Source organism: Cryptomeria japonica, chromosome 4, assembly GCF_030272615.1.
Source record: "Cryptomeria japonica chromosome 4, Sugi_1.0, whole genome shotgun sequence".
Classification (NCBI taxonomy): domain Eukaryota; kingdom Viridiplantae; phylum Streptophyta; class Pinopsida; order Cupressales; family Cupressaceae; genus Cryptomeria; species Cryptomeria japonica.
The window spans coordinates 246,547,121-246,572,168 of NC_081408.1; the positions used below are offsets into that span (position 1 = coordinate 246,547,121).

Below are 25,048 nucleotides of genomic sequence, written 5' to 3' on the forward strand. Positions count from 1 at the left end.
ATGTTTATTATTGTTCTAACTATGATTCTGCATAATAGACTGGTTATTAAGATTCCCCTAAATTTCTCATCCAATCAATCATCTCATTTTGGAGGTGAGACATAGTAGATACGAAGGGTTGCAAGTAGCTAGGAAGCCACGCTGGTAGAGACACCCCAAGTGAGGCTGGGAGACAAGAATGGAGGTTGCTACTCCATACTCCTGGACTGGGTGGAACAGCTCGAGGCGCCTTGTATGGTCAACCAACTGGTACTCCCTAATGATGATGAGTTGGTTGAATGGAATTTCAAGAGGGAAATCAATATGTATGTCGCAGCAGTAAATCTGAACTATAATTGTACAATATTGGTGTTATGTGTTTATTTATTTTGTGAAACAAACCTGTTTGCAGGCCCTATATTAGAATACTGAGATACAACTTCCATTTCCAAGCATTATTTAAATTCTAACTGAAGAATTTTGGGCAGATTTGGTCAAGTCCCAGGAGGGGACATTACATTATTCATTTCTGATGACTAATGTAGTTGTCAACAATATGATGAATTATAGAGTAAAACTGAGTCACGAGAGTGGTTTGATAGATTCCATACAAAAATCAAGAAAACGGAAAAACATTCCCTAGAGAATGATGCGAAAAAATTAGGCTATAAAGAGCAAGTTTATTCTATACCAACTCACCAGAAACAAAGAACAATCTAACAAGGAAAAACGACAAAGTAAGAGAATATTGCACCTCTAGGATATAAATCTTGAGACCATGAAGCCGAATGTAAACATGACAAAACTGTTCTAAAGGGGCATGTGTGCATCTGGATATGTATAACAAACAATTAAAAGGAACTGAAGCTACAATCTTCATTTATGGTTGAACTTGAGACACATAAAAGATGCAATTTTCAGGATGACCAGCTTCACAGCAGTTAGTGAAGATGCAAGAAGGGGCAGTCTTTAGCACAACTTTCATAAATGGTATTCAGTTCTAGTAGAAATGTTAATCAGATGAACACAGAGACATAAAAAAAATAAGAAATGGTGACTCATATTGTCAAAACACCAAGCTAAGGAAGGGGATGCAAAATAACACTTCTGCTTACAAAGCAAAAGAGAAAAATTCTGAAAATTGCATATGCTATAATTATTAAATCATTGCTTACCACCATTAGTTCATGCAGACCAAGTGGTGCTGTGACAATGTATGGGATACCGGGATGCTCCTTTGCTGCCTCTGCAGCCAAAGCTGGGATATCCTGCAAGGATGGTATACCTTTTAATTACATCTTCCATCTCAAGGCTTTTTGCATTAACTCCCGATTATAGTGATATCTCTTTTTTGGATTGGACACAGACTAATGAGTAAATACCCTGCAGAGGTAGTGAATTTTTCATCAATGGATGTGCTTATTCCATGGAAAAATAACCTCTAGAATAGTTGTAAAGAGAAAACAAAATTATTTGTAAAGAGAACCAAAAGTGAAGTCACACCTGTTTCCAGTGGCGTCCAGGAGATAGAAAGTAAGGGCTTATAATAACTCTGGCAGCACCTTGATTCACACGAGTCAAATGCTTCTTTTATTGTTGGCTTTGCTATCTCCTGAAAGCATTTACAACATTAATAACTGCATTTAAATTTTCAAATCAATTGGATATAAACCAAACGTGTAGGTCAAAATCAAAATGTGAACAAGCTCCTTTGGAATATACCAGATATGCCAGTCCAAATGTGGGCTTGAGAATATAAACATTCTCCACTATCATCTGAATTTAGATCATCAGTTTTATTGGGGTTAGCGGGTTTCAAAAGTATTCGTTCAAATTTCTGATGTGTTAAAGATAAAAGACTAGTTTAGCAAATCCTTATGTGTTCAATTGTTAAAATGCGGAAGATGTCATTTTAACCGCAAAAACTGCTATCTCCACACAAAATGGATACATTTTTGTTGGATTTTTTTAAGTTTTAACAACATTGTGAAGGTCGATTATGGGGATTGAAATGGTGAAAACTGTATAAAAATCTGTTTAGTTCTGCAAATTCTAACAGCATTTTTGTGTGGAGATTAGTTATGTAAAGACATTGAAACTTTTTGGCAACAAGTTGGTATGCAAGTGAATGTTATAAAATAAAATAATAATTTTCAAAAGAAAGAAACAAATTAACGTTCTCTTTGAAGACAACCTTTTGGAAGTAGTGGAGGAATAAAGTATCTTGAGCTTGATTTCCACAACAAATTCAATTGATAAACTTGCATAGCAAAAAGAATTCAAGGAGGGTGGAAAGCGTTATACTCTTTGCAAAATAAATGTAGAAATGAAGAGCTATGAGATTAGAAGACCAAAAGAACATCTTTTGGCTTGCTTGTTACTTTGGTGATTCTTTACACCCATGTGAAATTTGGGGCAGCAAAAATGAAGGTAGATAGAAAGAATCCAAAAGCATCCAATCATTGGTAGTCTCAAAATTAAAACTATTGTTTTGTATGAAATCTTAGTGGTTGGAATTGTTCTTTTGGAAGCATCGATGATGGTTCTATTGCTAAGTTACCTAAAGGAGGTTTAAAGTATGGGATACCACTCTTGGCCTAGGTTAAGTATAGAGAAAGAGCTAACAAGAAGAAAGACACATGGATAAAATAGAATGACAAATAGATGAAGAAGTGGGATGTCAATATGCATGATTGTCTGAATATTAACGAGGAAATAAAAAAAATTCATGAGAGGAAATTTTAGGAACGTCATATGGACAAAACAGAAGGACGTAAAAAAATTTACTATATCTAGGAGTTTAACTCTACATGGGACCATGAGGAAAAATCTTATATAGGAACATATACTAAATAGAAAACAAAAATGTTGATAATTCAATTAAGGACTAGTTCACATCATTTTAGATGTAAGATGGGCACGTGGATGATACCTAAAGAAGAGTTGGAAAAGAGAATATGTTAATTTTGCAACAAGGGGGTAGTGGAGATAGAATGGCAATTTGTCATGGAATGCTCGGCATACAAAGACATATGTATCAGGTATGAAGACACCTTGAAAATTGTATCTAAGCACTATGTTTGAGAAGGCAAAGTTGGACAAACGTGTTAACTTCCTTATTGAAATTCATTGGAAAAGGTTAGTTCTTGTGAGGAGTTTGAAAACTTTATAAGGTTGTTGTATTGAGGGGTTGTGTTAATCTTGGTTCCCATAGTTTGATTTGGCCTTGTAGACGTTATTAAAAATCGTTCATTCATTCCCTAAATTCCTCATTTAAACACATTTGATAAGTTTTTTTATATTTGTGAATGAATAGATCTATATATTTGTACAAGTGCTTGAATAAAATTTTATTTAAGTTATTTAGATATATACATAAATAACAATTAATTTAAATTAGTTTAATGATAGATTATATATAGATATAAGAAAGAAAAATTTGTAAGTATAGAAAGTAAGTGCAATAAATGAAAGTGTTAAGTTTTGTATTGGAAGAAGATGAATAATTTTGTTAATTCTCTATATATCTCAAGATTAGAAATGGAATGTGGCATTATGTAATTTGTTCTAGTTTCTAAACTATCAATCTACACTATAAAGGGTCAAATCTACACTCACACAGAAAACCCTACAACCAGATGAATCATCTAGTAGTCTGCTCACTTTTTATTCTTGGTGTGTCTAATTTGCATTCACTTCTTTTATCCAAAGTGAAAGTGTTGAAGAATACCTTAGAAAATTGTTATAATATTGTAAGGAGGCATGTTCACCTAGGTCAACCCAAAATACAAGTCTTAGTTGTACAAACACTACTAAGATGGTTGTAGAATCTAGATTTGTTTTAGAGCACCAAATCCAAGTGTTTCCTTAAATACAAATTTAATATACAAATAATGTTGGGAAGATGATGAGATTCCTTGGATATGAAATGAATACAATTGAATACCTTTCTAATACAATAATATAACAATAAATTGAGAAAATATGCCTTAAGTCAACCCTTGGCAAGAAAGGAATGGGTGGGAGTTGATCAAATTATGAATTTGAATTATAAAATTTTGAAGGTCAAATACCCAACCATGTGGTCAACCCCATGCGTTGCATGACTTTTCCCCAAAGTGAAATAATGTTATTTTTCCATGAAATAACCCATTCAAATTGGAAGGGAGATAGAAAAATAAAGGAAATTATGTGTATTTGGTTACAATGAACATTAATAAAGATCATTTATATAAATCATTTAAAAGGATAATAATCATTATATTTATTTAAATAATAGTAAAACATTTGTGAAAAGGTGTGGTGATCTGAAAAACACCCCCTAGGGCTTCTAAAAAGCATTCATGTGAGACTTGGAAAGGGACATGGAGATCACTCAAAAATAAATTTGTTTGGTGGACTATGGGCATTGGAGAAGGGGGCAAACTTATAAAAAGTATTCATGTGAGACTTTGAAAGGGACATTGAGATCACTCAAAAAAGAAATTTGTTTGGTGGACTACGGGCATTGAAGAAGGGGGCACACATAGTGTGTCCAACTCAAGGTATAAAGTACACTTGAGGTTGTATTGGTCACAACTATGATGTGTAAGCATGGTGCAAGTAGGCACATGTTACGTTTTACATAAATTCTTCAAAATTTGCCATAACTACGAGGGTTAAGACCATTGTAATCTTCTTAGGGTGAGAATGATCATTTCAAGTGCTTTGATAGATAAGTATTAAACTTACTATTACTCAAATATGTTTTGAATTATAAATAAATGAGATATAGAGTTGATTTAATTAAATCTTTAAAGATTTTATTCATTTCCTTTTGATAATATTCATAGTATTGGAAGTAACTTTATGTATTAATGATGACATTTTGATGAACAATCGTCTTTATAATTTTTTCTAAATTATAGATATACTTTATGATCTTTAAACTCAAATAATAATAATAATAATAATAATATTCACATATAAAATGAACTCTAATATATATATTATCTATTTAATTTTATACCATGCATCATAAAATTATAGTTCCCATGGAAATGGTCAAATTGAGTGAATAGAAAAATGTATAGTGATATGTGTATAAGTAAGTATGAAATTGAGGCAATATTTAGGTGAATGTATCAAAATATGTGTGGGTATAGATAAGGTATGAATAAATGTATTGGGATAAGCATAAGTGGATAAGTAAATAAGATGCAAGAAGGGACCTACCTTTGCACAAGACTGCACTATTTGTGAATGTGTAAATGCATCAAGACACTCTCCTCAAAATGGGAACAAAGTGAAATGGAAATGACATGGGTGTGCAAATTTCACTATTAAAGGTTTCCCCCAATTTGAGGTGCACTTAAATCCTAAAATTATCATGCATCTCCAAAATATGTAAGAATCACAAATATTCATGTAAAATATTTAGACAAAAAAAGGTACAAAGGAGTCTATGTAAAATAATGGACCCTTTAATATGTCATGATGTAGTTTTGGTTTTATATTGTACTCTTTGTAGGAACTTGTAAACACAAAGGAACAATATACAATGAGTAGCTTTAGTAGAGTAAGTAGGAACAACTACAAAATCATTTTGAATGTCAATAATCATAAGATAAATAGGAGAAATGACACCTATGTGGAAAGTGGAAATGATCTTCCTCACTTGGTAGTTGATGGGTGCTAAGCATGTCACATACTAAAGATGAGTATAATTTGTAAGTACTTATAATATCCATGAAATTCAACATGAGATGTTACCAATGGAATACTCCCCCTCCTAAAATCGATTACATCTATGGGATAAAATGAATTGTAGGTTAGGGAAAAAATACATGAAAATTTTATGTTAGATAAGCATATAAAGTAATAATTATAAAGAAATTTATCATGTGAAAATCATGTAAAATAGGTTGAATAAAAATTATAGTAAGCTCATCAATTAGAGTTGATATCAAGGAATTGAATTTACTCTAACGTGGATATGTAAAAATAGTGATGTGACCTTTGGTAGCCAATAACACACACAAGGTGTATAAAACACTAGAAAAGGTATATACCCTTGGTGCTACAGTATGAGGTTTTAATAATTAGAAGTTAAATGAAAATATAACATATAAATTTCCTCAAATTCTGATCTAAGAAAGTAGTTTTAACATTATCTCAATCTCAAAATCATAAGATACAACAATTTATAAAAATAAGATTTAATAGAAGACACATTAGCAACAAGAGATAAAATTTTACTAAAGCCAGTACTATCTTTCTAAGAGTACCCTTGGTCACCAATTTGGCCTTATACAATTCAAACTTATCATTTACATCAAATTTTTGCAACCAATGGGCTTTCTTCCCTCATGTAAAATAATAAGATCCTAGGTGTCAAAATTTTTTAAGGTCATCATCTCCTTTGTGTGACATTCATCCAAGACTCACTATACTCCAAAGAAAAAGCCTTTCTAAAAGAGATAGGTTCATCATCAATACTCAAAAAAAAATACACAACAAAATATTGGCAAGATATGCATGCAACTAGATTTTGTTCTCTTGTAGGTCTCCTCAAGGTAGTGCAAACACCTAAAATTGACCACTTTTGGTCAATTTACTCTTATGTCGTCTAATTCCCACTTATCTAATTTAATTAAATAATATCCCATTTTTTAATTAGCATTATCCATTTTCTTTTAATTTTCCTAAGTCCTAACCTAAGGTAAATAATTACCTTTAATCATTTACCCTCATATTTAGTCCCCCTTATTCAAACAATTAAATAAATAAATCCTATTTATTTAATTAACCTCCTCACATTCACATCCTCAATCACTTGTTATTATCTCCTAATCTTCACTTAACCCTTCCACTAGTAATTTGCACATTCCCTAATCCTAATTTAGTGGAGTTGACCCACTTCAAATCACTACACAATCTCCTCCCATCACATCAGACACATGGACCCCTTACATAAGCACATGTGCTTGTCCCCTCGAGTACCCTATCCATCTTGTCAATCTTGCATCTCTCTCTCAACTCACCTTATGGAACCACTTGGCACCATCCCATGAGGAGAGAGGACCAATCCATCCTCTACCATAGATATTCATTCTCCAATCTCAACCATCCCATCTTTTATCATCCTCAACCTATATATCCAACCTTTAACAATTTTTATCTCTCACTCCTTTTTCATTTGAGCATCATTATGCTACCAAAATTTTATTAGAGCACACATCCATTGATCATAATGGTAGAATGAACTTAGTGGGAGACTTAACATAGTTTGATTTCGTTAAATTATATGCTTGTTTGACCTATTTTGCCTAATCTTGATTATTGCATTGTTTTGCATTTTTGAGTTGTTTTTAATGCTAAATCAATTCCTTTGAAATTCACATTTCACTGCACATAGGTAGGAGTATTGGTATGTGGTTTCTTCTATTTTCTTATCTTAGACATGATCATTTAAAATCTCATTTGAACCTTCTTCTTCTCCATCCTTTGATTTATCAAATTGGTCTTCCACATGTGCATCTTCTTTATTTTTTATTTATATTCTATATTTTTCCAGATACTACTATCCTTGAGAAATGAGCTGTGTGAGATGATGATAAGCGGATTCACACTTAACCTTGAATTCATGCAACAACTTCTCTTGGTCATCTACTCTATCTTTCTCGTATTTTTCTCTCAGTTTCTCAGCATGACTGCTCAATGAACTAATCAACATTTTGCATTTATCTGCATTGGGGGTGTCCAGATCTAGCTGATACTCTAGCATTGCAGTGTGGAGTGATGCCAACATATTCTCAACAATCTTATCCTTTTTCCAAAAATCATGTTTTGCATATGAAAGAGACGCCTCTCTAATTTCAAGCTTCTCAACTGAATCAATATTAGAAAAATTAACATATTGTATAGAAGAAGTGAGAGGTTGAATAACTAAGGGTACATAAAATAGTTTCTTCCAAGTATCTTTAGTAGTACCGTAGCTAGTACCAACTATTGTCACTAATCCATGTACACACTCACTAGACCCTTTAACTGGATTAACTACCTTATCAACCAATGAAACCTTGGTCTTAGATTCATTCATTTTAGGCTCAACAGACACTTGCTCAACATGACCTTTATCAACAAAATCTTCAATTTCTTTGCATTTAGTAGACTCAAAATTAATCGGAGGAACCTCATAAATTCTAAGAATATCCATAACATTGTCCATATCATTACCCATAGCAGATGAATCATCAACTAGGTTATCATCAGTATTGTCAATATGGGTATTAACAAGATTAATTGACACATTTTCAAGCATGTCGATAGAAGTACGGGAGTCAATAGGAGGGAAAAAACCAAGGTTATTAGCATATGTCATTACAGTCTCCATGATTTCACCTTGAAGTTTTTCTTTAGCATTAGCTTCTCCTAACATGAGACTACCTAAACTCTTCTTGGTTCTTAATTCGGTTTTGCATGCTTCAATGAGAGTAGCCTTGTTATTTTGGGAAAGTGTGGAACCAAATAACTCAAAGACTTGGTCCTTAATGGATTGTTCTTCTTCCCTATAAATTTGTCTGATTCTAATCAATTTATCATATAGATCTTTTGGAATATCATTCCTAAACTGATTAGTTGTTGCTTCAAACTTCACACAATATAACAAAAATACTTTAATTATGCTATTTTGACCCTCAAAATTTGCTTTAGAATAAAGATGGCCTACCTCATTTGGACTTTTACCCTGAGTCAGAGCTTCACACAGGCTCTCTGCATCGAGTGACATCTTGACTTTCTTTCCTTTATACTTTCAAACATGTATCTGGTATTTCTCTGCATCTTCATGTTCTTCAAATTCAAGAACTGTTGTCTTTCTTTTGGTTTATGCTAGTTTCTTTGGGGAACTAGAAGAGAGAAGCTCCTTCTGAGCAACCTTAGATGCTCTAGATGCATTGGCAAGCCTTTTGAAACATCTAAATTCAATATTATCTTCCTTAATCAACTTAGCCTTATCCAAGGACTCCTGAATAACTTTCTTCACAACCTTTTCATGATCCTTCTGGGTGTTTTCCATGTGGACCTTCAAGGACTTTTCATCTATTTTCACCAAGCATTCTTGAGACTCATCAACCAAACTCTATAATAGGACTTGTGCTACACCTTCAAGCATATCCTAAGTAGCTTCATATCCGAACAGAGGGATCCAAACCTTTCTCAGCACAACAATCTCCATGAAGCATTTATTAGCTGTGAGTACAAATATAATGTCATTCTTGTATTTGACAATTACCTCCTTTGGGATCCTATCCCTTCTCTGCATTTTCACCTGAAGGACGGTGAAGAAGGATGCAAATGCTCCCTCTCTAGCATTATCATTGACGAACCTTTTTAACCTATTTGCAATCTGATGAGCCACAGGGGTATTCAGAGACCGGAAAACCCTACCTCATTTGAGTAACTCTTATAGAAAGTAAAATAGAATACACAGTGCTACGGTTCTAAATTTGAAATAATGCTTCTTCTTCCTTCATTGTGCAAGATTCTCTAGGAACTGTTGACATAAGATCTCATAGAGATCAAAAAATTTGTTCAATTATGCCATTTGTGTATTGCCATATTGATCGTCATGGCCGAAATAGAATTTTCCCTATTAGTGAAACAAACCTTGTTTTCAATCATCATTGATAAATACTTAATCTCCAGATTTTGGATGGAATCAATTGCCAGAGAACATTTGTTGAATGTCACACCAGTTAGTTCCATGACTTATTTGTTCTTGGTGGATTTCAAAGTTGGAATACTTCTAGAATCACTCAAACCCATAATGAATTTCATTACATCTTTTGTAATGAGGCGAGTTTGCTCCAACCAAAGGAATTCATCATGATAATTTCTCATAGCTATCCTAATCCATCTTTCATCATATGTCTAGAAAATCATTCCATGTGTCAAGTTTACTCTCAGCTAGATTAGCAAATTCAGGTCTTACTTGGCAATGCTCATTGATCATCTTCTTAGTCCACAATTCTAACATTTTCTTGTGATGATTGAATTCTTCTAGCTTCACATGGATGAAGGACCAAATGTCCTCTACTAAAACTACACCAATGGGAATATTTGAGAAAGCTCCATCCAGATTAGTTTCCATTGCCTTGTATAGAGTCTTCTTGAATACAGGGTGAGGCTCAGATGCAACATCAACTACAGTTGAGGTAGCCATGATCATTGATTTAATAGATTGATAGCTTTGAATAAATTCACCAAAGAAACACTAGGTACTCTAATTTCCTCAACAATACTCTTAACGCTTCTTTAAATTGTAGTGAAATAAATTTTATCGAAGTGTTGTCCTTATATTCCTTCATGTAATGTTTTGCATTAAATGTGTGTGATCCATCTTCCACTTTCTCAAGTTTCACAACATCATACTGAATCTTGTGATGAGTTATGACTATGATAGCCAGACTTCTTCATATTTTTCTCTGTCAGTAGTACAGCCTCACATTCTTTGGTAGGGGATAAGGATATATCTTTTTTATTTCTCCCCTGGGCCAAAGCCACAGATTCTTTAGTTTCTGAATGAAGTGCTTGTAGTGAAGCTAGGTGTTGATGCGTCTACAATCTCTTTCTTTCTCCAGATCTTCTTCATCTTTGCTTTCACATCCTCCACATTGATCTTCTTTGCCAATTTGATTGGATTTTGATCTCATTTCTTCTGCACTCTCTTGCCATATGTCCAAATTTGTTGTAGTTGTAACACCTTATGTTCGCCAGATTTTGTCTTGACCTTTCACTGGTTAGCTTTGTGTCCAAAAATATTGCATGTATAACATCTTCCTCTAAAATGATTATACGTACTTTGATTTATAATCAAATTTCTACTTTGATTAGTGTATGTGAGAATTAGTGTAATCAGTATATCACAATTAAAACTAGAAACTAACATACCAATGAAACTTTTGAGTATAAAGACTAACTAAGCTTAAACTAATTTAAACAAGTTAATCCCCAATATGTGTCTCATTATTCTCTATCTCACGGGATTCTTCAAGTCAATGGTTTCTCTCAAATCATTGAGCAACTAACTTTTGGAATGACAACTTCAAGAATGAGTGATAGTGAATGATAATGATTTGTATGCAATGCATTCTAGATCTATATGGATTATTATGAGATAACTAAGATATGATATTATGCTATGATAAAGAAACTAATTATCTATGCTAACATGATTCATGAGTAAAATTCTATGTTAATGTGCTCCTAAATGATTAAAATGCTATTATCAAAGAGAGGCTAAAATATTTGTTAAAATTTAGACTATAATGTAGATGCATGAAAACTTGGATGATGAAAAATGAGAGAAATGAGGCCTATTTATAGAAGAAATGCGCAATTGGATGGTTAAGATTGAGTAATCTTAACAAGGGCTAGGATTGAATGATCTTCAATCCATGTTTATAATTTTCACCAATGAAATGGTGACAATTGTCAACATGCGATGACTTGAGAGGAGAGAGAAGAGGCATTAAATGCCTAAGAAGACATGAGGGTCACCCTAGGAGGTTTGGTTAGGGTTGAGTTATTGGATAATCCTTTTACCCAAAGGATAAACTCTCGTGCAAGGGTTCATAGGATAACTTAGGTCAAAGCAATGAGTGCTTGAAGAGACCCATGGGCTAGATAAGGGTTAAGTTAGATAGAAAGTCTCTAACCAAGGGTTGAAGTTGAGTCAACCATTAATGGTTATGAAGACTTTGAGGGTTAGCTTGTTGAAGACATAAAGCCTTTAATGGTTCATGAAGACTCTGAGAGTTTTTGAGAAGTGACCCTTTTCTTAAGGAATGTGCAAATGTTTAAGGGGAATGATGGTTTAGAAGAATCTAGAAGGGGTTTAGACATGCAAGTGGATTTGTTAGGAGAATGCAAGTGGGAGGATATTTTTGGATTTAAGTTTGAAATAAAATGATTTATTTCAAAAAGGTGGATGACAACTTGCTTTGGAAAGATATTTAAATAAATTTGATTTATTTAAATAGGATAATAAAGACTTTAATTAAATGTAAATTTAATTAAAATAGGAAATGGGGATTTTAATTAAATAAAGGTAATTTATTTAATTTAAGGCTAGACAGTGGCTAGATGAATTAAATTAAATAAATTGAATAATTTATTTAATCAATAGAGGACTGTGGGGGGAATTAATTAAATATGATTTAATTAATAAAGGAATTGATTTTAATGGATTAAATAAACATTAAATATTTATTTAATTAGATGGTCAGATTTATACATCTACATTTTGCACCTCTTTGAAGTGATGTGTGTGCGCACATTAGTTCAAAGAAAAATCGCTCGATATATTAAAAAAATGATTTTTCCCTAGATGTTGATTTGATGTACTGATAATGTAATGATGCTCCCTTAGGAGATGAATTGGGGATTTTTTTATTTTTGAGAATTTTTTCGTCAATTTTTTATTTTTTCAATTTTTGGATTATGTTGATGACGTTGATGATGTGAAATTGTTGGATGTTCATAGATTGATTCATCTCTCGAAAAAAAAATTGATATTGGTTAGAGAGTGGCTAGATGAATTAAATTAAATAAATTGAATAATTTATTTAATCAATAGAGGACTGTGGGGGGTCCAAGGGGTTGAGCTTAACTAGTTAAAACACTAGGTTCTCACTGTGGAGACCCAAGTTCAATTCCCAATAGGGACATCTGAAGTGGAATTCTAAGTTGTGACTCTTGGCCTTCCATAGGATGGGGAAGGTCTTGGGGTCAATCTAATCAAACATAATAATAATAATAATTCAAAGATATGTAATGGGGATGGGGCCCCCTACTGTGTCCCCATTGGTTCATAGCTCCAGTCAAAAGCTATTCAGGCTTCGGCCAATTACCGATCAAAAAATAAAAATAAAAAACAAAATAGAGGATTGTGGGGGGAATTAATTAAATATGATTTAATTAATAAAGGAATTGATTTTAATGGATTAAATAAACATTAAATATTTATTTAATTAGATGGTCAGATTTATATGTCTACATTTTGCCCCTCTTTGAAGTGATGTGTGTGCGCACATTAGTTCAAAGAAAAATCGCTCGATATATAAAAAAAATGATTTTTCCCCAGATGTTGATTTGATGTACTGATAATGTAATGATGCTCCCTCAGGAGATGAATTGGGGATTTTTTTATTTTTGAGAATTTTTTCGTCAATTTTTTATTTTTTCAATTTTTGGATTATGTTGATGACATTGATGATGTGAAATTGTTGGATGTTCATAGATTGATTCATCTCTTGAAAAAAAAAATTGATATTGGTTAGGTGAATAATCATGAAAAAAATGGAAAATACATTCCCACTTATTTACCCTCCCTTTTACCCCCTTAAAAAGGTAAAAAGTGAAAAAGAAGATTCATTTGTACACTTGTCTTCTTGTGATTGGTGATTTTGAGCTTTGACAAGAAGATGTCAATTTTGTACCACACTCATCGATTCGAGCACGTCAGGCGGTACCAACGACCTGCCACATATGGACCATTGGTAAAAGACCGAAATCCACACGTTTTTGTACGATTTTGTTAATTTTTGTCACGTTTTTCATGTTTTGAGTGCGGAATTTCATGTTTTAGCGCTTAGGTTTGAACTCTTAGTGCATACGCAATGATATTTAGCACATAACAAACTAGGGTTTTAGTTTAGCACATTGGCTTGATAGGATAGCACATCACCTTGATAGTTTAGCGCATAGAGTCAAAATAGCATATACGGAAAGGATATTAGCACGTTCCCCTTTTCTGTTAGGGCGTGATGGTATTTTAATGCATTTAGGCCATACTTTAGGGCTTTGGATTAAAATTTTAGCGCATAGTTTGGTTTTAGCATGTCCGTCGTAGTTTTTAGCACATTTGATTAAAATATTAGCGCTTATGGGGCAGTATAGCACTTTTGAGGTGTGTTTTAGTGCATCCAAGTTGTAAGATGTGAAATTTGCTTTATTGGGGTGATTTTTGATTTGGATGAAATTGGAAATGATTGGTGTAGATTTGTTTGATGTTGATATGGGGTTGATTGCTTAAATTTCCTGTTATGAGTCACAAGATGGGATTTTATTCTTGATTGCTTGATATGGGTCTTATATGAGTTACGATATGGTTTTTTGATATGATTCCTAATATGGGTCACGATATGGTTCTCTAATATGATTCTTGATATGATTGTTCTAGAGATTGATCAGATTGAATTAATGTGTGCTCTTTAATCGTAATTGATTCTCGATATGATGCTAATCTTGAGGATTGATAGTTGGATTCTAATATTAATTTTTTGATGCGATTGATATGTTCTTGATTGATCAGACAAACTTGTTTTGATATTTTTTATTTGATTGATGACTGATGGTGGATTTTGGTAATCGGTCTATGGGATCTTGATATGGTGCTTGTTGATTTTGATATGGTATTAGATTCTGATACGGTATTGTTTTGATTTTGTGATGGAGATGATCTTGATTGATAGATTTGATTTGATAAATGTAATTGGATCAATGATTTGTTTAACTTGATATGGTTTCAATATGCAGGCAAGATTAGGTGTCCTTTAGTCTCGGGAGTGATTCTTGAAGACATGGAGACTGATCTCCCAGTTGTCACAAGAAGATAGAGATATTATCAAGAGATGTGGATTATCATCTCTATTGGATATACCCTGATATATGATTAACAAGGGTCTACTGACAGCTTTGGCAGAGAGGTGGCATAGCGACACCAACACCTTCCATCTGGTGATAGGGGAGATGATGATGACACCTGAGGATGTGTATAGGATCTTGCGGATTCTTATTTTTGGTGACCTTATTCCATATGAGCATACTGAGGAGGGTAGTACTGAGGCTTTGCGATGGGTATTCCAAGATGAGCAGATTAGTGTATGAGATCCCATGGTAGGAGATAGCAAATAGTTATGCACCACTGCCTTCTATTCTTGCAGGTTTTATTGGAGGAGTCTTGTGTCCCGACCATAGGTCAAAGGGACTGGCAGTGGGATGGGGATTAGTGCTAGAGTACAGGATGATAGAGGGTAGGATATTTGCTTGGGGATCATGCATGCTAGCTCATTTGTATAGAGAGCTCCATCAGGTGGTGTACCTCGAGTACACGAGCTTATCAACAGGGGTTACACTGCTACATGTATTGGCTTGGGAACATATAATAGTTACGCAGTCGCTAGCAGACATTGACAGACTAGTCAGCTGCCCTTATGTTTTTTAATACATAGGTGTTGTTGTCCAGCGTAACCTGGGAAAACTATAGTATTGGCATCGAGTATTAATTGATTTTGATATAGTCATCTGGAGGCCATATATGGAATGTGAGGCCTAGCCCAAGGATGCACGAGAGATGCTATATGCTTTTACGTCATAGTATTTGATTGGTCGGATGCCCTTCATCATTGAGAGGTTCTTACATAGTCGGGTATACCAACAGTATGGCCGATAGAAGGGTATGCCACAGGGAGCTTGCTTATATGCTAGTTGCCAGTAGGATGTTGCAGAGTGGGGTCCTACCATCTCTTTTGGTGTAGCAGTTGCATAGTATCTAAGTCTTGGTGTACAAACTTGGGATTATGTCATTACGGTTATTGATGTTGGTATGATAGAAGAGTTTTCACATTTTTGGATATCCCATGCAGTGCCATGGTTGTCCAATCGAGCTAAGAAAGTGCTAACCTTTGATTATGAGGATGAGGATAGACCACATGGCAATGGAGGGCAAAGATGCAAAGATGATGATGCTGGAGATGAGGAGGAGGAGGAGGAGGAGGAGGAGGAGGAGGAGGAGGGCGGTGATGGTGGTGGTGGTGGTGGTGGTATGAGGGTTAGCCGAGAGGTAAGGAGGGCAAAGATGCAAAGATGATGATGCTGGAAATGAGGAGGAGGAGGAGGAGGAGAGCGGTGATGGTGGTGGTGTGAGGGTTAGCCAAGAGGCAAGGAGAGTAGTTCAGAGGAGGAGATAAAAGATCCTCCCTCCACCAGTTCAATAGACAGGGGCAGTAGGTACCTCTTCTCAAGCTCCTAGTTAGATTTGAGTGCCCATGCAGTAGTAAGATGCACAAATAAAGGCATTACAGGTCTCTTTTCAATGGTTATAGGAATAGGTGACACAATAGCAGAGCTAGATTGTAGCACAACAAAGACAGATTGCCCAACTATAGACACAGAGGGATACTACACTTGAGCAATGGGGTCAAGCAGAGGCCTTGGCTGATAGCTTAGATAGAGCAGCAACAAGAGCCCCTCTTAGAGATACTTTGAGAAAGATCCAATACTCGGCCAAAGAGGTCAAGTACTACAAGCGATTATATGAGGATCTGGTCCCTAGAGAGTGGAGAGCACCAAGCTTCATGATTGTGGCTGCTACGAGATCAGGAAAGAGTCACACTAGGACTAATAGTAGGGCTATGACAGGGCCATTACAACGAGACCCACCTGACAAAGATCCTAGGGAAAGGACATCTGGTGGTGATATTGGTGTTGCGAGACCTTTCGCATCTGGAGGTAGTCATGCCCGATTGTACCATTTGTGATAGATATCATTCTTTTTTATGCATCTCATATACAAACATGATATCATTTGTATACTTGACTTTGATTTGAGATTTATATAAGAGGAGACAATGATTTTTCTTGGTTCCACATGTGATGCTTATACATGATGATGTGTGTTTTATATGATAATTCTTATGGATGTCATGATTTCTATTTATATGCTTACAGATGTCTATATGTGATGATTCTTGTTCATGAATGCATATGATGTTGTGACTAATTTGATGATGATCGTACATGGTCTTTTTAATATATGTATGATGATGCATGATCTGATGTATATATTGATGATGATTTTTAGATGTTTTATGTGCACATCTAAAGGATTTTTATGGTTATGGATGCAGATGGTGCTTAATGTGGTGTGTGCTTTATATTTAATAAGTGATTTTATGATGATGTGATCTATATGTTTTGAAGGTGATATATCCTTTTATGATGAGTTTATGATGTATTTATGATGATGCATGATGTGATGTATTTTCCCATGGATGAATGCTTATGTGTTTTGATGTGATGAATGGATGTATGATGATGTTATGATGCAAATGCCCCTAATGTTATGGATAAATGATGTTTGTGTACTAATGTGATGATGGATGTGCATTTATGTGAATGAATGCATATGTGGCTAAAATGATAATGGATAAGTGTTTATGAATGATAAATGCAATCTATATGGTATGGAATGAAATGAAATGTTATTAATGATACGATATGTTAAATGCAATGATTTGAAATGATATGCAATGAATGTAATGTTTAAAATGATATGCAACTAAATGCAAAGATAAAAATGATATGCAACTAAATGCCAAGATAATGATATGCAATCTATATTAATGCAACTAAGTACAATTTTTGAGCAATTAAATGCATTAATGATAATGCATGTAACTAAATGTACTAAGGATAATGATCGTTGCAAGTCTAATTGTGCCACGTTGTCATTCTGTCAGTCAATTGTTTGTTCCTTTTTATCATCATTGAGATTTTAAAATGTTGAAAGTTAATACAAACATCAATGGTATAATTGAACCATGATGACCTAAGTATAACTTACATGAATTTGGCAAATGCGTGCATTATGGCCAACATTTCCTTATCATAAATGCTAAAACTATGCTTCGGTCCTCTGAGCTTCCTGCTCTCAAATGCAATAGGGTTCTTATCCTACATAAGCACTGCTCCAATTCCCTCACCAGATGCATCACATTCAAGCTCAAATGGTTTATTAAAGTCTAGTAAAACTAGGACTAGGCATGATGTCATTAATTGTTTGAATTTATCAAAACACTCCGACGCCTCAGGAGTCTATATAAATGTGCCCTTCTTCATCAAATTTGTCAAGGGTGCTGCATGACATGAATACCCATTAACAAATATATGGTAGAACCCACACAAACCAAGAAACCCTCTCAATTGTCTCAGGGTCTCTGGAGTAGGCCACTCAATGATGACACAAATCTTTTGAGGATCCATATGTACACCCTCCGCACTGATAATGTGACCCAAATATAGTAATTTTGTCATATCCAAATCACATTTTGATTCGTTAGCATACAATGAATCCTTATCTAGATTGCCCAACACTATGTCCAAGTGTACCAAATACCCATCCCATGATTTACTATATACTAAGATATCATCTAAGAAAACCAATACATACCACCTCAACTGTGCCTGAAATAACCTATTCATCATGGACTATAAATTACTAGGTGCATTGGTTAGCCCAAATGGCACAACCACAAACTCAAAGTGTCCACAGTGGCATCTGAATGCAGTCTTTTCTATATCTTACTCTTTGACCTGGATTTGGTGATAGCCAAATCTCAAATCAATCTTTGAGAAGTAATAGGCATGAATCAACTCATGAATTTGTGGGATAGGATATCTATTTTTTATGGTCCTCTTATTTAGGACCCTGTAATCAATGAACATACATAAGGTACCATCTTTTTTCTTCACTAATACAACTGATGAGGCAAATGGCAACTTACTTGGCCTAATGTGTCCCATAACAAGCAACTCCTTATTTTTTTTTCTATCTCATCTTTTTGTTGCTTTGGGTGTCGGTAAGGGGTAATCATCATGGGTTTTGCACCCTCCTCCAACTCTATAATGTGCTCGATGCCCCTATTTGGAGGTCTACCAAGTGGAATGTCACTTAATACCTTCTCATTCTTAACTCTCAACTCTTGTATATCTGGATAGTATACTGGTTTATGTTGCTCCCCCTGTGATGGCATCAACATACACTCTACTGCCCATTCAACCATGTCATGGCACATAAGTATCTCCATCCTCCTAGATGATATCATCTTGAATTTGTTGTCTCTGATGGCTTTCAACACATGGGTTATCCCATCAACCGTGAACCTCATCTCCATCTCTTGAAGGTTGAGAGTGAAGATTCCTATGTCATGAAGCCATCTCATTCTGAAAACTACATCTATATCTCCCATAGTCACAACATAAAAATCTGCCTTAAAATCATAATTATTTTTACACATAGGGAGTCCTAAAATCATCCTATCACACTTAAGAGTGTAACCATTTGCCACTCTCACCCTTATGCCTTCAAATTATTTAGTTTGTATGCCACACCTCTCCACCAATCTAGCATCAATGAAATTGTGTGTAGCTCCTTTGTCCAACAAAGTGATAACCTTTTGTCCAGCCAACACCCCACGCATCCTAAAAGAGCCCTCATGTTGAATGCTTGTGAGGCGTGCCTCCTTAAACTTAACATCCTCTTCATGTGCATCCCTTTTTTCCAATTTTTCAGGCTCAGATTCAACCTTCTCTGCATCAAATTCTTCTTGATCAGTGTTCTAGTCAGAATTTTCAGATTCAAAATCCTCATAAAAAGCCCACATAGTATGGTTATCCTTGCCCTTAGGCCTCAAAGGAAAATCATGGTTAGCATCATAAGGACCCTTGCAGTAAAAACACAACTTTTTATTTCTCAAATCATTAAGAGTTTCCCTATCAAAAGGAGATACTTATTTCCCTTTTTGATTACCCTTAGAATCTGATTTCCCGTGTTTCTTAGGGAAAAACTTGTTGTCCCTAGATGAAGAAGATCCCTTAGATGTGAAGTTGCATTGTGGTGCTACGAGTTCCATAATCCTAGCTTTCCTCATGGCTTTCTTTGGTCTTGGTGGGTCAAATGCCTTCACCCAACCTCTCAAAGGTTCCAAAAGGCCCTTAATAAACAGTACAACTAGTCTCTTCTTGGAAATATTGGAAACCATGACTGATAGCTGCTGAAAATCTCCAATATAACTCTCTAGGCTCCCAACTTGTTTAAGCTGAGCAAGTTCCCTAAAGAACTCCAGATCTTTCTTATGAAATCATTCAACCAAACAATCAAAAAACTCCTAATATGTAATGATGAGATTATGTTGCAGGGTGACCATTCCATTATGCCACCAATCATTGGCCACTCCACAAGATGCAATGTAGCAAATTTGATTGCATCTCCTTCTGTCATAGGTTGTAAATGAAAATAGGTGTCCAAATTATGTATCCATGACCATGTTGTGACCTTTCCACTTCCATCAAATAGGGGTATGGTCAATTTACTAGTAGCATATTATAGATCCCTATTTTGATTTCATGGCCATCTATCCTGCCTAGCTCTAGCATGCTCCCTCTTCTGAGTCAAGAACCTATCAAAGTTTAAATTTTCTCTTACATCATGGGGTAGTAAGCTCCACTCATCATGCACTATCATGATATTGTCCACAATCATAGTGCATCATCTTCCCCTATGCCTCCTTCTTTTGGCTTATTCCTCGGGAAAGTAGGCCTAGTAGGTTGATCAACCGTATGTTTAGGAGTTCTATGGGCCTTGGGAGTTCTAACCACATTCCTATTATCTTCCTACTCATGATTCTGCCTTATAGGATTAGCCAACTATTGTATATCCATGATGAGTTGTTGCAATGTCTCTTCTATACGCTATTGCCCATCCTATAATCCTCTCATGGTTTCCCTTATTTCTCTAGCCTCGTCACGTGGTAGACTATTCTCTCTTCTATCACCCATGGTATCCTGTCAAATGTCTAAATTATGATATCTTTGTAGTAATGCCCTTTTGCATGTATAATACCTGTGAGGACCAACTTCTTGGGGCTACATGCAAAGCCTTTAACCCTCTAGGATGGTAGGATCAAGGCTTTGATACCACTGTGAAGATCCCTTTGCCCTCTGTGTCGGTTACTGTTGTTTTGTTTGTTGTTGAAGGTTTGTTTGGTTTTGAATTTTCTGATTTTTATTTACTTTTTTGAGAATTTTTAGATACAATGAATGTGGAATATAGACAAATGCTCAAATACATCAAACTTCAACTAGATGCATATATAATTACATTAAATTCATAGATATAGTATAAAACTAACTTTTGAAACCCTTTGAACTAATTGGAATAAAAAAACAATTACAATGGAATAATAGGTACTTGAAATGCTGATTCGAAATGTTGCATAAACTTTCTTAAACTCCCAAAGGCTACATTTTATTTCCTATAGTAAGTCGCTGCCCCCATAATTATTTCATAATTTTTGAATGCCTCCTTATACAAAATCGCCCAATCCCTAGATGGTATGGATAGGTAAGTAGTACGATTGGGCTGAGAGGGAATTGTATAGCCTATAGTAACTGCAAATGATTGCAAATATTCATATTTTGATTCAGCTATTTTTTCAATACCTTCTCAATCTTTCAATCGTTGAAAACTTGAAGAAATATCCTGAAATTTGAGCACAATTAGAACTCCCGAGTGAAGCCCTCCTGAAAACCAATTTCAATGGGTATTCCACCACTTCAATTGGCTGCACATTGAAGATTTTCCCGCTCTCCAATGGTTGTTGAAATCCTAGAACCCTTGTTCTTTGTTCATAGAAAATAGATGCAACAACAATGACTCGAACTTCTCATTTCAAGCTTATATATTCTCCAAGGAGGAGTTTGAACCTCTTCCAAAAAAAACCTTTTAACATTAAAATGTAATAATGTTTCATTGGCATCATTAATGAAATAAAATTTGGGTTATGTTCTCACAAATAATTAATAAATTTGCTACCCTCCTCATGATGACTAGACCCTTAAAATATAAAGTTTGCCTTATTTAATGATTTATTATTAATTTGGCCACATATACATATCTCTCAAAATACTTAATAATTTGCTATACCATTTGAAACGTAAGTCCACCCTGCTATTCCCCATGTGACCATATGCTCCTACTAAAAATAGAAAGGGTCCTTCTCGAACATCCCAAGACTTACTATAAATAGTAAGTATAGAAAATGAAGTCCAAATTTACTATAAATAGTAAGTTTAGCTGTATGCCAAGAAGTGTGGAATCCTGCAAATGAGAAACAATTCAAGCACACCAATGAAATATTATATTAGAGGTTAGAATGATAAACAAGTTAGTGAAACAAAATCTCTAAATCCGTCTCATTGTTCTCTATCTCCAAGGATCCTTCAAATCAAGGTGGCTCTTAGCTTGGAAGAGCACTTGATCTCTAGGATGACTACCTAAAGAACGAGGGATATGTGATAAAAGATCTAAATGTAAATGCAACTAAGATCTTAGCATGTGAATGGATATTGAAACTAAAAAATGATATGGTGCAAGATGATGAGATTGATATGAAGCTAAACTAACGTAAAAATGATATTAAGATGAAGCTAATATGATATGCTATCCTAACATGATGATTCTATGATAATACTAAGATATGATAAAGAAACTAACATGCTATGAAAATGTGATTGTTATCTAAAATTCTTAAGCTTATGAGAGAGGCAAATGCAAATTCTTGATAACCTAGATGCATAAAAACTTGGATATGTAAAATGGAGGAAATGGAGCTCTATTTAGAGAAGAACTAGTCAAATGGATGGCCAAGATTGAATTGTCTTGAGAAGGGTTAGGATTGAAAGTTATTAATCCATGTGGGGCTTTACATCAAATCTCAAGTTGACCAATGCCACCATGAGGAGGGTTGAGACGATGTTAAGTAAGCATTGGATGCTTATTAAGCTTGGGGGATTAACCTTAAGAGGATGAGCCATTGGATAAAACTATTATCCAAGGAGAAGGTTATTGTCCAAGCGTTAAACTCTTGTGCAAAGTTGAAAGATGGTCAAAGGGACAAACCATCATGGGTTAGCATGATGAAGAGATGATGTCTTGTAAGAACAGTAAAGGCTCTTTGAAGACTTTGGAGATTTAGCTTGTGTGAAGGGAGAAACCTTCAAGGTTTTGTAATAACCTTTAATGGTTTGGAAGACTTTGGAGACAAATTTGTAAGAGCCTTACAAATTTGGGGAACTCAACAAGTTAAGTTGTTGAAAAGGATAAAGCCTTTAATGCATTTAGAAGACTTTCTTCCAAATTTGGAGAAGTGACTTCCCCAAATTTAGGGATGTGACATGATTAGAAGAATTAAGGCTAGTTAAGTGGGATTATAGGGATCCTAGAAGGATGCTTAGGATGCAAGTAGATATTGTAGGAGGATGCAAGTGGGAGATACTGGGATTTTAATTAAAATAAAAAAATTTATTTCAATCAAAGTGAATGCAACTTGCATTTGTGGGAAAGTGCAAGTTGGGGGGGGGTTATAAAAAAAATTGATTTATTTATATACAAGAAATGATTTTAATTAAATGTAAATTCAATTAAAATATGGAAAGAAAATTTAATTAAATAAATATAATTTATTCAATTAATGGAAAAAGGGGGATTTAATCAAATGTTGTATTTAATTAATGGCTAGATAAAAGAAAAGGGGATATTAATTAAACCTTAGTTTAACTAATAGGTGAATAAAAAATAATTAAACAAAAAAAATTCATTTAATTAGATGCACAAGTTTTAGGCATCTACATTTTGCACCTCTTTGAAGTGACGTATGAACACATGTTGATTCAAAGAAAAACCATTCGATATGTCGCCAAAATTTCTGATTTTGTTGTCGTAGCTAAAATTTTCAATATGATGCCCCAAATATGGATATTGATATTGATATGACATTGATATGATAATGATGCCCCCTCAGGAGATGAATTGAGAAAAAATTGTCGCTCAGGGCGATTTTGTTGATTTTTATGATTTTTGGAATTTTGTAAAGAAATTTCCGTTTTTTGGATTTTAATTTTTTTTCTTTTTAAATTTTTTTCAATTTTTAAATTTTTTCGATTTTTTTTTTAAATTTTCGTTTTTTGGATTTTTTTTAACTTTTTTTTGATTTTTTTAATTTTTTTTAAAAATTTTCGATATTGATCTGCTGATAAAAGTTATTTAAAATGGTGAAAATACGGTATGAGCATAGCGCGAACATGCCCCACACGTCCATCTAGGCAACACACCCTACTAACATCACCATGTGCTATATAAGCCTCCAAGGGTCCCATTCCAGCTCATTTGTGCACTTGGCATTTGGAGATTGGAGCTTTGGAGAGGAGAAAAGAAGAGAGAGCAAGATGGCGCCACCCTATTAGACCACAAATTCGAGTGACTTTGATGTTATGAGAGGCCAGCAACGCATGGACCTCTGATAAGTGGATTTTCTAACCTCTTTTGTTTTATTTTTGAGCATTTTTGATGGATTTTTCAAGATTTTTAGTCGTTTTTGGCCTGTTTTTATGCCCTAGCTTTTCAGTTTGTGGTTTAGCGCATTTGAATTTTTTTGAAGCGCATATGATTTTTTATGTAGCGCATTTGATTTTTATCATAGTGCATAAGATAGTTAGTGTAGCGCATGTGATGTTTAAATAGTTAGTGTAGCGCATGTGATGTTTAAATTAGCGCATTTGATAGATGGATTATCACATTTGATAGTTGGATTAGTGCATGTGCTGACTATTGTGGTGCATATGATAAGTTATGTAGTGCATACGATAAATTATGTAGCGCATACGATAAATTATGTAGCACATATGTTTTTAGCACATTTAACACAGTGAGAAATGTTTGATATTTTTCAAAAATTTTGAAGTTGGCAAATTTGATATTTGGGATGTAGATGATGTTTGTTACGTAGTTTGATGATCAGTTTGTCATGTTTGTGTTTGATTTTGCAAGGATGTTAAATTTTTAATATGGATAAGACTGGATAAAGTGTCTGTTTGTGTTTGGATAGATAGAGTTTATGATCGAATCTCTACATTGATAGTGTGACTTTCGTCACTGATAGGAGAGATTTGCTTGAGAGTGTATGATCAACACTCTAGTAGTGGATAAGTGTGAGTCACTGATAGGATAGGTTGAGTTGAACCTTCTCTTGTTGATAAGAGTTTAAGATTGAAACTCTAGAATGATAGTGCGACACTCGTCACTAATATGGGTCAACTTCATTGGTGTTATGGGACAACTGGATTTCGATATGGAATCATAATGGGTTTGTGGATTTGATATGAGTCATTGATGTCGATATGGGTCCCT

At 34.5% G+C, this 25,048-nt stretch overlaps 1 pseudogene; it reads right to left on the reverse strand.

Annotated features, from left to right (window-relative positions):
* The window catches only part of LOC131875062 (sirohydrochlorin ferrochelatase, chloroplastic-like), a 57,335-nt pseudogene extending 55,580 nt beyond the window's left edge, over positions 1–1,755 (reverse strand).
* Positions 1,756–25,048: the final 23,293 nt, after the last annotated feature.